This window comes from Dermacentor silvarum, chromosome 3, assembly GCF_013339745.2.
Source record: "Dermacentor silvarum isolate Dsil-2018 chromosome 3, BIME_Dsil_1.4, whole genome shotgun sequence".
Classification (NCBI taxonomy): domain Eukaryota; kingdom Metazoa; phylum Arthropoda; class Arachnida; order Ixodida; family Ixodidae; genus Dermacentor; species Dermacentor silvarum.
Window position 1 is genome coordinate 154,800,411 of NC_051156.1, and position 16,066 is coordinate 154,816,476.

General features: G+C 49.1%; 1 protein-coding gene across 3 annotated transcripts in view; it reads right to left on the minus strand.

Annotated features, from left to right (window-relative positions):
* LOC125944019 (uncharacterized) overlaps positions 1-16,066 on the minus strand; it is a 140,472-nt gene that overhangs the window by 75,348 nt on the left and 49,058 nt on the right. For 2 of the 3 annotated variants that reach the window (XR_007466066.1, XR_007466065.1), the window contains one exon: positions 14,434-14,610. The exons of the other annotated variant lie outside the window; for it this stretch is intronic. The gene's annotated coding sequence lies outside the window, so the exon portion shown is untranslated. Of the gene's footprint in view, positions 1-14,433; positions 14,611-16,066 lie in introns of those variants that run through there. 3 annotated transcript variants of the gene reach the window in all.

The window sequence follows — 16,066 nt, forward strand, 5'->3', positions numbered from 1 at the left end:
TGTCCAAATAATCAATTATGGCTGTGTCATCAGCCTTATTATAATCTCTAATTACAGTCGAAGAAAATGTTTTCTTATTTTCAACAGCTTGTTTGGTCCAGTTAAAACAAATTAATTTATGGTCCGAAATTTCAGGTTCCACAAGAACTGATCCACTGCTAAACATTTCGGTAACAAATAGCTGGTCTAAAATTGCGTTTCCTCGAGTGCAATTTTTTACCATTTGCTCAAGATTAAGAGAATACATAATATCCACTAGAATGTCACTGCTAGTAGAACAGCCATACTGTAAACTGTTCCAGTTAATAGAGGGCAGATTAAAGTCTCCAGTAACAATCAGGTTTCTACCGGATAGCTTTAGAAGGTGATCATATAATTTATTCAGAAAGTCATCGCTAGTATCCGGAGGTCTATAAACAGCGCAAAGAAAAAACGTGATTCCCCGAAATGACACCCTTAAGATTAAACTTTCATGTTCACCGATTTGTTCAGTAACTGTTATCTCAATACCATGTTTTACAACGACTGCCACGCCCCCACCTCGAGACCCTCTATCTCTTCGGAATGATAATGACTACCATCAATAATGATGGTAGCCGTGCAGCCATTGTGCCAGTAAAACGCCGCCGCTAATAAAACTTGCGGTATATAAACACGTTCGCATGGTGGCGGCTACCGAAAGGCGGACGCAAATTGTTGACGGGCTCAAAGAGCCGAGCTCCCAAAATGAGCGGGGCGGCCAAGCCGTCGGGCGCACCCGGACAGCTGGTATTGCTGTTGGCGCCGAGTGCGGCGCAGCTGATATTGCTGCGGGCACATTGGATACGTATCTGCTTGACGCCGATGGAGTTCTCCTGCGCTATATCCCATCTGAGAAGGCTCCCCAGGAGTCTTTCAAGGTGGTGATACCCCGCAGTCTAAGGAAAGCCACCGTGAGCTATTTCCACGACTCGCGGTGGCCGCGGACATGCAAGTGGCCTCAAGACTTTCCAAAAGTTGTGCCGCTCCTCTACCTGGCCAGGCATGAAGCGTGACGCTCTTCACTACGCCCGCTCATGCCGCCTGTGCCAATGTGTGAAGCCTCATGCGGGGTTCATTCAGCCAATCGGCAGCCAGCAACCCTGGCAAGTCGCGGCCTGTGACATTATGGGAACCTTTCCCAGAAGTCGGTGAGGCTACGTTATTCTCCTGGCTGTCACAGATCACTTCACGAAATGGGTTGAACTTTTTCCCCTTCGGAAGTTAACGGCACGCGCAATCTGGGACAAGTTGACCGAGGCCTTTAACCGCTTCGGCTTTCTGGCGAAGCTGATAACGGACAACGCGTAGTACTTCACGGCCAAGGTGCTCGTGGATGCGTGTGCTGCCTTTGGCATTAACGGAGAAACACAGCTACGGTGCGAGGGCGCACATTGAAGCTGTGACAGGCCCCTTTTGGCCTAATATACCTTCGAGTGCTGACCCGGCCTTGTAGCGACTAAGGAATTTTCTCCTGCCAGTAGGTAGATGGACATTCATTCCCTATCGCGCTGGTAAGCGGAGAAAAAATGGTTGGAGGGTGCACAATGAAGCAGTGACAGGCCCTCTTTGCTTAATATACCCTATTGTACAGCCCGACCCTCCACCGGCGTACGCTTTTCGATGCAGCTCAGAAGTAACGGGACGCTGGCGAGCTATTCTCCCGCGTAAACACCGCTACAACCTGGGTAAACGGGGTTGGCTCCCTCTCCGCCTGTGCTGAACGCCGGCCAGAGGGGAGAGGACTTTTTCACCCCCTCGACCGAGCTTACTCATCAGGTGAGGACATACCTCTTTAGGAATGCCGGTGCGGAAGGAAGCGCGCCCTTATTGGCCCAATGCTACTTTCAATCCAGAGCCAGGGACACCTCTTATTGGATCTCCTTGGTAGCGCATCAGAGGCCACGCCTTCCTTTGCGCCCTGCCTGACCCTCGCCCCGTCATTTCCTTTGTTTGCTTGTGCGGGAGTTCGTCCACTTCCGCGATGCCTGCAATAAAGCAAAAAAAAGCAATTGAACTCGGCATGTCGCCGCTCAAAGCTGAAGTCCGGCGCGGCGGCAGGGACTGCTAGTGATAACGAGGCGTCGCATCGCTCCTCCAAGCCGGCGCAGGAGTCAACCAGGCCAGCACCGGCCCAGGCACCTGTGCCCCTTCTGGCCCTAAGAAGGGGTTGCCTTATCGGAGTGTGGCGACATGGGCTTTCCAGCAGGAACAGGAAGCTCCCGTAGCTTTGGTCTCTACTCAGGGTTGGCGAGACCAGCGGAAAGTAGAAGTCGTAATGGCGGCTCGGGATTACCCCCGTCCATTGCGGGGCCGCACACTCTCGGACCAAACCCAGGCGGCCGGCAATGCGGTAATGCCAGCGGACCTCGAGGCAACCTTCTGCGACTCGTGTGGGGTGCTCGTCGTGCACCCGGCGACGCATGAGCGGTCGCTGGTGCACAAAGCCAAAGCGGACAACGTGGAGCAGTCGGCCCAGCACCCTAACTCAAGTCTGGCCGCGCAGCCCGCCTTCGCCCCGGAATCGCTGCACTCACTTGCGGCAGCCCTCGTCGTTGACCCGAGGTTTGCGGCGGCGGTTGCGGCGTTGAACCCAAACGTGAAGAAGGTGAGTCGTCAGCTGGAACACGCGGTGGACTCGGCTGTGGATGAGGAAGATATGACTGATGGCCCACCGACCATGGACTTCAGCTTTTTGGACTGAGTGCCGTGAATAAAGGTGACGATTGGTCATGCAGGTGCCGCGCTTTCTTAGGCTGGCTGCGGTCTTTAGGAGGGGGTAATGTGGGGATCGAGGGGCCTTCCCGCGCCTCGTCCTCCAGCTCGCGCGTTGTGCTTAGCTCGATCTCCAGGAATCGCCGCAGTAACGGCAACATGGCGGATACGGCTGGCGCGCCAGAGATCATTTCCCGCGCAAACCGTGCTTCTCCCTCCTGGGATGGACTTGCCCCGCGAGAACACGTCACCAGGACGCGCCCTGATTGACCTCTTGAGTGGCGGCCACCGGGCGCCCCCCTCCACCCGATCTCTCTTCCGCTGAGCGCTTCCTCGCCGTGGAAGATGCGTCCAGGCCCGCAACGAGTCGGTTACGTGGGACCTTTGCTCTCGCGACTGCTCGTTCTCGCGCTTGGTGGACCGCTACCCGGTTAGCCCTGCGCAGCGTGCGCGCGCACTTGATCGGTCTTGTGGTGAGCCTTTGCTCGTAAGCGCCGTGACTGTCGCACTGTGCTGTATCTTGGGTGAATAAACCCGTGTCTGTTGGCGAACTCACTCCGGAGCCTTCCCTGCGCAGTGTCGGAGAGTCTACGAACCCTGCCGTAGCGCCTTTGTGCGTTGCGGAGTGGAGGAGCGTCGTGCCCTTTCTTGAACATCGCTCGTAGGGTAAGCCTTGTGCAAGCCCATCTCCACACATTGGAAGCCTTTCGTCCACATTTTACCCAGGCTATTAAGATCTCGGATGCCGAGAGGTAATTCAGATCAGCCGAGAGACAGACGACCCGACGATCGAGTGAATGTGGTGTGGTAAGTTTGACAGAGGCTCCGCCTGTCAGCAAGGGCAAGCCCTCAGTTGGTTTAGGGGTCGTGGCGCAAGACGAATTTGGCAAGATGTGACAGTGGCAAGACGTGACAGAGTCGGATCAAAATGACGAAGAGCTAGGCAAAAAAAGTCACCGCCCCTTCCATTGCGTGAAGATGGTCGAACAGCGAAGCTGAATTAGTTACACCGAGTGTTACACCATGCAAGTCAAACTTCGCAATCAGTCTATATTGTATATCTTTTGTTTCATCATTCTGTCACCTCATTTACGCTTTTGCGTGCTTCGCTTCGTGACCATGTTTTATTATTAATTAGCTATACTCAACGGCATTTCTTGGTAATTTTGTAATTTAACGATTACTGTTTTCGCTCTGTAACAGTAATTCTTCAATTAAATTCTGGGGTTTTACGTGTCAAAACCGCGATACGTGTCAAAGACACGCCGTAGTGGGGAACTCCGAATTAATTTTGACTACCAGGGGACCATTACCGTGCCCCCAATGCCCGAGACACGGGCGTTTTTGCATTTCGCCCCCACCGAATTGCGGCCGCCGCGTCCGGGATTTGATCCCGCGACCTTATGCTTCGCAGCATAACACCATGGGTGCTAAGCCACCGCGGCGGCTAACACTGACTGTATTTGAAATAAATCTTCACTGATCGATTACATGTAAGCAGTTATTTTATTGACGGGACAAGCTGTAACAGGGGACGCAACTTTTAGCCCTTGAATTTGGCGTGAACTAAAGCAGGAAGACCGCGGTCATGCAATGCGGCAGCCTCGTGCTTACGTCTCTTTTTTACAGGTAAATCTTCGTGTGGGAAAAGGAGACTATATATATATATATACATATATATTTACGTGTACTCCGAGACTTGTGGACTCACTAGAAGTGCATACCGAAGTGAAGAAGACGAGCTGAGGGCAGGTGGCACGGGAGCTGGAAGAAAAAAGAACAAAAAACGAAGAAAAAGAAGCGCTACGTAGCAAATTTAAGCTTGTCTATTCTAAACATCCTTTCTTTAGGAGCCTCCTCTCTTGGAAAGTGCCACAGGGATATTTGCTCAGCCGTGGAGGAATTTATAAGTGCTTCAAATAGATTTTCTTGAATTCTTCAATATTTTATTTTTGTTCATTTTCTCCAGTTAGCTTTACCGATTTTAGTATTAAAAAGATTGCCTAATTCCATCCAAATCTTGGCCAATCCCCCGCAGTGGGTATGCGCCATCAGATAAGGCATACCATACCATACCATACCATACCATACCATACCATACCATACCATACCGAACGTGCGGAGGAGCTCGCGCGGCGAAGCCACGGTGGCAGCAGATCGGGTGCGACGCTCGGGAAGAAGAGCTCGGGCCGTAGTTCCTGCTGCGGCCGAGTGACCAAGGGCGCCTACCCGGGCCAGATGCGGAGGCCGGTTCCGGGATCAAGGACGAGGCCTGCTGAGCGGCTCCTGCCAGGGCGCAGTTGCTGAGGGCTGTTCCTGGTCGAGGCCAACCGAGGTGCTGTCCGCGTGGGCCGACCCTGGGTCGCGTTCCTCATGAGTTGCGGCCGGACAACGCAGTGTTGTCCTCAACATAGCCAGGCGTCGCACACGGTAGCACAGCCGTGTGCCGGCGACGGTTCCAGCAGCAGCAACCGTGCCACCTCTGCCTCGGCTCGCCTTGGCGACCGCACCGCGGCAACGACAAGCGAGTCGGTCGTCACGACCAAAACCGTGAGATGGTTTTTCGGAACCCTTGACGCGCCGAACGGTGGTGTAGGACTGAGCGTCGCGTACATCAGTGTGCGCGTGAAACTCCTCTGTGACATTGTTTTGTTTTCTTTTCATTTCCTTTCCTTGCCATCGTGTGTTTGAAAGAAAAACATTTTTTTTTGCCTACTAGCGTCTCTTGTGCGTTTTTCTCGTCTTAAGACACACAAACAAGTGACGAACGTCCATAATCATCAGACTTCGTACAATTTCCTTAGCGGCGCTTTTAAGCGGCATCAATAGGAGCAACCGTAATGGTTGCTACTGACTTCTTCGCTCAGCGCAGCCTACGAGTTCTCTCATACAGACAAGTTTTTCGGTGTTAAATGCGTAGTGCGGTTAAATGCGCAGTGATGAACAGGATGCAGAGGGACCTTGTATAACTAGCAATGCAGCTAGAATGGCCTCGCAAGACATGCCACGGGAAACAGAGCCAAGAGAAGGTGGAATAACAGTCGATTTAATCAGATGGAGGACAAATTACGCTTCAAAAGCTTGCAGCCCTATATACACAATGCCTCGCGACTTAAAGTGCATGAGAGAGCCGGAAGAATGCCAAACGTATATTAATACATAAGAAGGGTTAAAGATTTGAAGAAATATATGCCCATTAGCTTGCTTTCAGTATTGAATAAAATGTTCATATAATTTCCAACAGAATCAAGGCAACACTTTACTTCAATCAACAAAGAGAGCAAGCTGACTTTATGAAAGGATATTCTACAATGGATTACGTCCATGTCATTAATCAGGCAACAGAAATATGTGGAGTACAATAAACCTTTCTATATAGCTTTCATATATTAGGAAATGGTATTTGATTCAGTAGAGGCACGAGCAGCCGTGTATGCAAGGCTGAATCAAGGCGTACAGGAGGCATACGGGAATATTTTGGAAAATACCTACAAAGATTCCACAGCTACCTTGGTTCTCCACAAGAATAGTAGAAAATTACCTATTAAGAAAGGGGTCAGGCAAGGAGGCATAATTTCTACAGTGCTATTCACTGCATGCTTAGAAAAATTACTCAAGCTATTAGCCTGGGGACGCTTAGAAGTGAGTATCAACAGCGAATATCTCGGCAACCTTCGGTTTGCAGATGACATTGTCCTGTTCAGCAATACTGGACATGAATTTCAACAAATGATTGTGCACCTAAACCGAGAAACTGCAAGAGTAGGGTTGCAGATTATTACGCAGAAGGCAAAGATAATGTTGAATAGCCTGGCAAGAAAACACGAACTCATGATCGCCAGTCAGCCTTTACAATCCGTACAGGGGTACATTATCTAGGTCAAATACACCAAGGCTACCCTGATCATGAGAGGTAAATTTAGTAAATTTAGAGAATAAAAATGGGTTGGAATGCATACGGCAGGCATTAACAAATCTTGACTGGGAGCTTACCACTGTCGTTGAGAAGGTAAGTATACAATCATTGCATTCTACCGGTGCTAACATATCGGGCAGAAACTTGGACGTTAACTAAAAAGCTCAAGAACAAGTTAGGGACCATGCAAAGAGCAATGGAACGAAAGATGTTACGCGTAACGTTAACAGAGGAAGATAGCGGTGTGGATCAGAGAGAAAACGGGTATAGCCGATATTCTGGTTGATATTAAGACAAAAATGCAGCAGAGCCGGCCACGTAACGCGTAAGGTAGATAACTGGTGGACCATCAGAGTTATACGTAGAATGGGTGCCAATATGAAGGGGAGCACCTTCGAGGGTGGCTGAAAATTTTGTGGGTTGATGAAATTACGAAGTTTGCAGACGCAAGTTGGAAATAGCTAGCGCAAGATAGGGTTAATTGGAGATCCCTGGAGAGGCCTTCGTCCTACAGTGAACAAAAAAAAAAAATTGGCTGATGATGATGATGATGATGATGGTGAAGATTATTACGATAAAATGCTCATTTTTCTCTCCGTCTGCATGATACGGACTCATATAGGCTTGTTATGCGATTGTAACACGAAGTATTTTGAGAGCTCAATGATAAAGGGTTATATATTTAATTGTATTGCGTATTTAGTCTACATTTCGAGGAATGTGAACTCCTGCTGGCGTCCTTTAAATTTCTCGGTTTAAGTATAAATGGCTAACGAGTAAAGGGGGCCGGCAAAAGCTCTTCCAGATATTGGCCGATGAATTGAACAGGAATTACTATCACTCCACACCAGTGGCCGCATCGGATGTCGCTGCTGGTAAATCATCCAGGGACTTTGTTTCAACTTTCCCCTACCAGGAGCGCCTTCTCCGAGCTCCAACAGAAATGAAATGCTACGCTTTAATGTGGACCGAGATGCGAGCATCGTGGCATTGTGCAACCACGATTTCTTGAGCAACGTGTTCATACGCTACAACCCCTTACGAAGTTTATGACATCGAATGCATCCTCGATATTACAATGTTAAATTCAAAACAACAAACCGGGTGTTTCAGCAAACACTTTTAAAAAATCTTAGAGGCCCGAGGCAGATAGAATAATTCTAGCTGATGAGCTGGTCTACTCAAAGAGACGGACATTACTTGTTCAAAATATTGAAATGCATAAAAGACTAATTAAAAATCGCTAAGTTTTATTGCGATAGGAATTATATGGAGACTCCAAGCGGATTTATGCCATTGCGGTCGTCGCCGTCACCATGAGGTTCCGTATAAAGTGCAAGGGCGATAAAATCGTCGCCGCGCGCCGTATCCTGCATGTGCGAGTTAAAGCGCGCGAGGGGCGCGTGCTTTCACGGAGAGCAAACGCGACGTCTTCCGTCGTCCGAAGGGCCGTGGGGGGGATGGGAGGGAATGAGAAAAGGCGATGTTTAGCTGCGGCACCAAATGCGTATCTTGTGACTGGGCCAAAGGGGGACTGGTGACTCTCCCACGCGAAAAAAGGGAAGCGGGAAGGATGCGCGGGAGGGAGGGGGTGCGGCTTCTATTCTGCCAGCAACTGCGGACTTGTTCTTTGCGCGGATACGGGCTGTCGCGCACACCGTATCTTGAAAGCGATCTCCACACGGCTCTTACCTTTGTATTCGCGGTGCTTTCGCCGCTCAGTTTCCGTTGAAGCGATAGACCGCACGAACCTTCGCTCGCTGCTGCTGGCACTTGCTCACGCCAGCGTTTTGACAGTCGTTGTGTGCGGTCATCAAGTGGGATCTATTCATTTTTGCTTGTGCGAACTGACACCATGCTTGTTAATTCAATTAGTAAGCGAATGTGCCCAAGTTTTTGCAGCCGATAAAACTACTATCCTTACTCCGTATCATTATGTTATAATTTGCTACTGCAATTGATGCTTCGCCTTTCAGGCGAAACTGCGACTTTTTTCACTAATTGCAAATCACAGATCGTAGCCTCGGAGTTCGCAAGGCGGATCCACTTGTAGCGAATTCTCAGGATGACACCAGTTTCGAGATATTATTTCCCGAACTTTGAGGAGAAATGCATTGGCGTTCCAGTTACTTTTGCACTTCAATGCATAAAATGACGTTTTGGTAAGAAAGTAACTGGCGCACCAGTTACTTTCTTACATGCCAATCACACCAGAAAGTAATGGGCGTTCCAGTTCCTTTTGTGCGTCAATGCATAATAGGACGTTTTGTTAGGAAAGTACTTGGTACGCCAATGCATTTCTCCGCAAAGTTCGGGAATTAATTTCTCGAAACTGGCGTCATCCTAAGAATTCGTTCCAAGTGGATCCGGATCGCCGTGCGACCTCCACGGTTACAATTTGTAAATTACAGCATGAGCCACAATTTAATTAAGTAAAAAGCTTAATTAGGCACATTTGTTAATTAGTTGATTATGCACTTCACATTTTTGTGCAAGTAATTAATGTGCGCCTTTTCGAGTAGACCTGCTCATGAACTAGAATATGCCACAGTAAAGCTTTAAAAATTTCTTTAAGTGTTCGCTGAAACACCCTGTATAAGCTTTCATTCTTTGTTCTGGCTAAACTACTACATGGCGGAGAAAGTAGGGGCGCGGTTCTAGAAAAGGCACTAAAGGTACATATTACACTCTAAGAACAGTTGCACCCTTTGGGGTGCATTTTTGCCACACAACAATAATCATCTGTCTTGCTTGCGTTTCCTATCTTGAAAACTCTGCACTTGCTACTTTCCTGTCGAGAACGCTGTGTCACGCTGATAACGCTCTTGTCGTTCGTGACCGAGAAGTGCCAGGCGCACAGCGTTAAAGAAAGGAAAGCCACGCAAGTCAGATGACGATTATTGTTCTGTGGCAAAAATACGCCCCAAAGGGTGCAACTGTTTTTACAGTGTAGGTGAAGCAACACCATATATTTTGACCTATGACTCAAAAGCGCCATTTTATCAATTATATGGACACTTCAACCGGATTTCTGCCGACGGCGTCGCCGTCGCCGTGATGTTACGTATAGATTTCAAGGGCGATAAAACCGTCGCCGCACGCCGTATGCGCGAGTGAAAGCGCGCGGGGGACGCGCGCTATCACGGAGAGCGAAGGCACGGCGGAAAGCAAACGCGACCGTCGCGCGAAAGGCCGTGGGGGTATGTAAGGGAGGGAGGCGGGGCGACGCTGTGCTGCTTCACCAAATGGTTATATTGCAACCGGGCGCAAGAGGAACTGGCCACTCAATCTCCCACGCGAAAACAAGAAAGCGGGAAGGCAGAGCGGGAGGGAGGGGGGGGGCAGCTTCTCCTCTGCCAACAACTTCTCCTCTGCACAACTCCTCTGCACAACTCCTCTGCACTTTGCCCGGCGCTGGCGGTCGCTCGCACCGTCTCTTATCTCCACACGGCTCTGACCTTTGTATGCGCTGTGCATTCGCCGCTCAGTTTCCGTTGCAGCGATTGACCGCGCGAACAATTCGCCCACTCCGGCGGCTGCGCTTGCTGCCAGCGTTTTGACAGTCGTTGTCTGCGGTCATTCGGTTTGATCTATTCTTGTTTGCTTGTGCGCGCTGACACCACGCCTGTTACTGCTCTAACATGCCCTACTGTAAATAAGTGCTCTTGTTTTATTGCGATAGCAATTATATGGACACTACAAAGCAAATTTCTGCCGTCGGCGTCGCCGTCGCCGTCGCCGTCGCCGTGAGGTTCCGTATGACGTCAATGGAGATGAAATCGTCGCCGCGCGCCGCCGAACGCTGTATGTGCGAGTGAAAGGGCGCGAGGGACGCGCGCTTTCACGGGGAGTGAACGCACGGCGGAGAACAAACGCGCGTTCTGTGCCGTGCTACCAAAAGGCTGCAGAAGTAGGCGTCTCGTTCCTCCTTTACCATCACCATATATGTAGAGCAAACGCGCCTTCTGACGCACGAAAGGCCGTGGGGGGGAGGGAAGGGAGGCGACGTTTAGCTGCGGCACCAAGTGCCTATTTATATCAGAGGCTCCGGCAACAGTCACCAACGCCGCACGCATTTTGTGCGAACGCGGGCAAAATGCCGACGGCGTCGACAACAGTTCTGCGTGTTGCCGGTGCTGCTGCATGTCCAAGTTTATACAGCTGATAAAGCTAAAGCTACTGTCATTACTCCGTATAGCTCTCTACAAATTTGCTATCGCAATTGATGCTTCGCCTTTCAGGTGAAACTGCGACAACTTTTTTTTTTGCTGTCATTTTAATGAAATTCACATTGTGCAGTATTGTATTCGCCCCTCCTGCTTGGGCCCGCTAAAGGGCCTGCAGTATTTAGTAAATAAATAAAATAAAACAAAAAAAGTTGTCGCAGTTTCACCCGAAAGGCGAAGCATCAATTGCGATAGCAACTTAGTAGAGAGCTATACGGAGTAAGGATCGTAGTTTTATCCGCTGTTCAAACTTGGACATGCAGCAGCACCGGCAACACACAGCGCTGTTGTCGACGCCGTCGGCGTTTTGCCCGCGTTCGCACAAAATGCCTGCGGCGTTGGTGACTGTTGCCGGAGCCTCTGATATAAATAGGCACTTGGTGCCGCAGCTAAACGTCGCCTCCCTTCCCTGCCCCCCCCCCCCTCCCACGGCCTTTCGTGCGTGAGAAGAAGGCGCGTTTGCTCTACATATATGGTAATTGTAAAGGAGGAAAGAGACGCCTACTTCTGCAGCCCTTAAGGGAGCACGGCACAGAACGCGCGTTTGTTCTCCGCCGTGCGTTCACTTCCCTTTCACTCGCACATACAGCGTTCGGCGGCGCGCGGCGACGATTTCATCCCCATTGACGTCATACGGAACCTCACGGCGACGGCGACGGCGACGCCGACGGCAGAAATCTGCTTTGGAGTGTCCATATAATTGCTATCGCAATAATAAAAGTTGTCGTAGTTTCACCTGAAAGGCGAAGCATCAATTGCGATAGCAAACTTGTAGAGAGCTATACGGAGTAATGATATTAGCTTTATCAGCTGTATAAACTTGGACATGCAGCAACATCGGCAACACGCAGAACTGTTGAAGACGCCATCGGCGTTTTGCCCGCGTTCGCTCAAAATTCGTGCGGCGTTGGTGACTGTTGCCCGAGCCTCTGATATAAATAGGCACTGCGTGCCGCAGCTAAACGTCGCCTCCCTTCCCTCCCCCTCCCCCACGTCCTCTCGCTCGTCGAAAGAAGGCGCGTTTGCTCTACATACATAATGATTGTGAAGGAGAACAGAGACGCCTACTTTTGCAGCCCTTAAGCGAGCACGGCGCAGAACGCGCGTTTGTTCTCCGCCGTGCGTTCACTCCCCGGTGGTAAGTGGTTCTTGAGGGAAAGGGAAAGGTTGGCGCTATCTTCTGCAGCCCTTGAGGGAGCACGGCTCAGCGCCAAAATTCACTCCCCGTGAAAGACGCGCCCCTCGCGCCCTTTCACTCGCACATACAGCGTTCGGCGCGCGGCGACGATTTCTTCTCCAAATGACGTCATACGGAACCTCACGGCGACGGCGACGGCGACGCCGACGGCAGAAATCTGCTTTTGAGTGTCCATATAATTGCGATCGCAATAATTAAGTTAGTCCAAATGCGTCTAAGTTTATGCAGCCGATAAAACTACTATCCCTACTCCGAATAGCTCTCTACTAATTTGCTATCGCAATTGATGCTTCGCCTTTCGGGCGAAACTGTGACATTTTTTTATTGCGATAGCAATTATATGGACACTCAAAAGCAGATTTCTGCCGTCGGCGTCGCCGTCGCCGTAGCCGTCGCCGTCGCCGTCGCCGTGAGGTTCCGTATGACGTCAATGGAGATGAAATCGTCGCCGCGCGCCGAACGCTGTATGTGCGAGTGAAAGGGCGCGAGGGGCGCGCGCTTTCACGGGGAGTGAACGCACGCCGGAGAACAAACGCGCGTTCTGCGCCGTGCTCGCTTAGGGGCTGCAAAAGTAAGCGTCTCTTTCCTCCTTTACAATCACCATATATGTAGAGCAAACGCGCCTTCTTCCGACGCGCGAGAGGCCGTGGGGGAGGGGGAGGGGGGGGAGGGAAGGGAGGCGAGGTTTAGCTGTGGCACCAAGTGTCTATTTACATCAGAGGCTCCGGCAACAGTCACCAACGCCGCACGCATTTTGAGCGAACGCGGGCAAAACGCCGACGGCGTCGACAATAGTTCTGCGTGTTGCCGGTGCTGCTGCATGTCCAAGTTCATACAGCTGATAAAGCTAATATCATTACTACGTATAGCTCTCTACAAATTTGCTATCGCAATTGATGCTTCGCCTTTCAGGTGAAACTGCGACAACTTTTTTTTACAGAGAATACGTTTTCAATGTGATGATAATTGCTTCCAAAATAGGTGGCTTTGCTATGCCTGGAAAGTGTGCTTCAACTCATTTTTATTATTCGCCTCGACGTGCCCTGTTGACAGTGTGGGTCCCCTGTCCTTCTGATTGTGGCCACCTGTGCTGCTTAAGAGTGCCGAGATGTGTTTTATTCTTTGATTTTCTCATGTCCAGCGCTTCCTGATTGAAGCAAATCGGCATCAAATGCCAAATCGGCAACAGCCAAATGACGGAAGAAATCACTGACTTACAAAATTATTGTGCTGCTTTGCAAATCTCGGATGGGATGTTTCAGGCTTCCTGGTGCTTGTGTGCAACGTCTAGCGGTAAAGGATGTGTTTAGAAGGTAGGAACAGGCATGAAATATGACGGGACGGAGGCAGGACACAGGACAACAGCTTACTTACAAGTGATGTTTATTGAATACCAACGTCAAAACGAAACCCTCTCCCTCATTGTCCGACACGCGCACAGTGAAGACCACCAGATGCACCTATCATATCAAATTATAAATTTTTTAAGTCGTTGCTGAAACTTTGCTCCAAAACCAAAGGACAGAAAGCGCAAGAAGATGGCATCGCAGACGCTCTAAAAGAACAAACTGAAGCTTGGACCATTCCTTCATAAGGTATCGCAGAATCTGAAATATGGAGGCCAAATATATTACCTAAATATTGTTTTTTCGGCTCTGTGCAAACTTTATCGCCTGTGCGCACGTGATTTCGGTCAGCAGATATTGACCACCCGCGTGAAGAAGCACGCCAAGCCTTTCATTCCCTGCGTTGTTGGCGTCGTTTATTAAATGTCTCTAACATGTGGCTAGAAATTTATCGGGCAGAGACGCAGATGCAATAATGATACGGCACGAGAACATAATTTAGGCGTAGGAAGGACGCTAGCTGACAAGCCTGCGCATTTCGAGGAGTGCGCGTGGAAGCCGTTCTTCGGGCATATTAGGGTGCTCGCAAAGATTAATATTGTTTTCGCACAAAGTTGAGGGGGGGGGGGGGTAAGAAGCTTAACATATTCGGCGGGATGGCAATATGTAATTAGTGACCTTATTTCTTGCTTAGGGAAACGGAATGTGATAGCATAAATTAGCTTCATTCAATGCGTTTACTGGTTTTCATTGCGCGCATGCTTGACAATGGGGGGCAAGGTTTCTCTTGGACGGACTTAGTTCAGTAAACATGTGTTGTAAGTGAGTACATGTTCTGGGTCCTCATTTCTCCCCGACATATTTTGTGCTAATTCCTAACCCCTAAATATGCACCAACTCGCCCAATAACCCACATTACAAAATTGTGTGTTCTCAGGTCGGAAGAGAACACAGCGATATTCTCTCGGTATATTATTCTGATGAAAACATGTTTTAGATACACAGAACAACTTTTTGTACTGTACTTTTATTTAAAGGCGGTTTATTACTTTACTATGGCACTTTTTCAGTGCGGTTTCATGATTCATTGGCGCACTTGTGTTGCTTGATTTCTGTACAGGTGCCGTTCTTGCAGACGCCGCTCAAGCACTTCGGATTATTGGCATTTCTTTCTTCAATAAAAACCAACAACTGCAAAAAGAAGCGGGGGTGTAACTTCCGGTTAAAGCAAATCGCCGTCAAAAAAGCGAGAATGTAGCTGAATGGTTGTAGAAGCACTGTCAGTTACGGAACGCATACTTTCGCAATGCAGATGATTCTGGAAATTACACAGGCAACGCGGGCATGCGCACTGCGAAGTGAACTTTAGAGTCGCAGTCACAAGCGAAGTATCTTCATACCATGAAGTGCTTTGTTTGAATGCTTGGCGAAGTGAGTCTTTCCCGAATTAATGAAAAATTTTCAGGCAGCAACTTGCCAGGTGCTTCCGTCATATTTACGTTGATCACGCTGCTTTAGGGAATACACCGGGCTTGTTCACAAAGACAATCATAGGGTACTGGCACCGCTGAGTAAAAAGAACCACATTCTCTAGCCAAACTAAGGTTCAGGAGGTTGCATAACCGGGTCACTGCAATCATGGGCTTAAATATGCATATATTATTTTCGTTTGATTACGTTCACCTGTAACCGCTTATGCCGCAGAGCAGCCGGTTGCGGTGGTAACGATTACGTTACCGAACCGAACAATAACCGAACCAAAATAAACGTACTCTCTTATGAAGAAAGCAATGTTACAACCGGGTATCTATCGTGAGATACAAAGTACAAAAATATTCAGCAAACATAATTTTTTTTTCCGAGTTACATTTATCTCAAATCTTACATGGAATTACACCAATAAAAAAGAAATACCTGGAAAGTAGAGCCATTTGCCTCATGGCAAAATTCATCCAATAATATTGTCAGACTCAGCAGTGGCTTCATTGCATAACTTGCTGCTTTAAAGTATGCCAGTCGTAACTCCGCACATCAGCAGACACGCGAAGAGCAAATCAAATCTCGAGGTCAAATGCCAAATGATACCGAAACACAGTGTGTTTTTTACTCATAGCAAACCCAGTACAAACTGCGTCACAAGCCGTACAATTCCAGGTATCATGGCTGCAAATGCCTTGCAAGATGCCGCTATTGACGCGCATGTGCCTGTTGCGGATGGGGCACTTGCAGCTAGCGCGCGCCCTCCCGACCAGCTTCTTTCCGAGTGCGCGATTTCAGCCTCGCAAGCGCCAACCATTCATGCGCCTTTTTCTCCTCCTTTTCCGCAACTGCGCTTTGTCTCTCGGAGCCAAGTTGTCAACTTGGCAATGCTGCATCCAAAGCATACCTATGCAGCGACCGTGGTTGTCTACATATACGCCCACAAATATATTTGCGGAGGAATAGGCACATACGCAATCACCAAAGTTGTCTACTTGACAATATATTGTATGATATCGTGCTTCCAAAGTGGGCGATGTAGCTGTAGAAATTGATAACTTTAAAAGGTTAAACAGCCGGTGCCCTCATTGCGGAAAGAACTACAGGGCGAAATGTCGTACTTCAACAACACGGAGAGCACTTCAATAATGACTGTATATATAGTTTG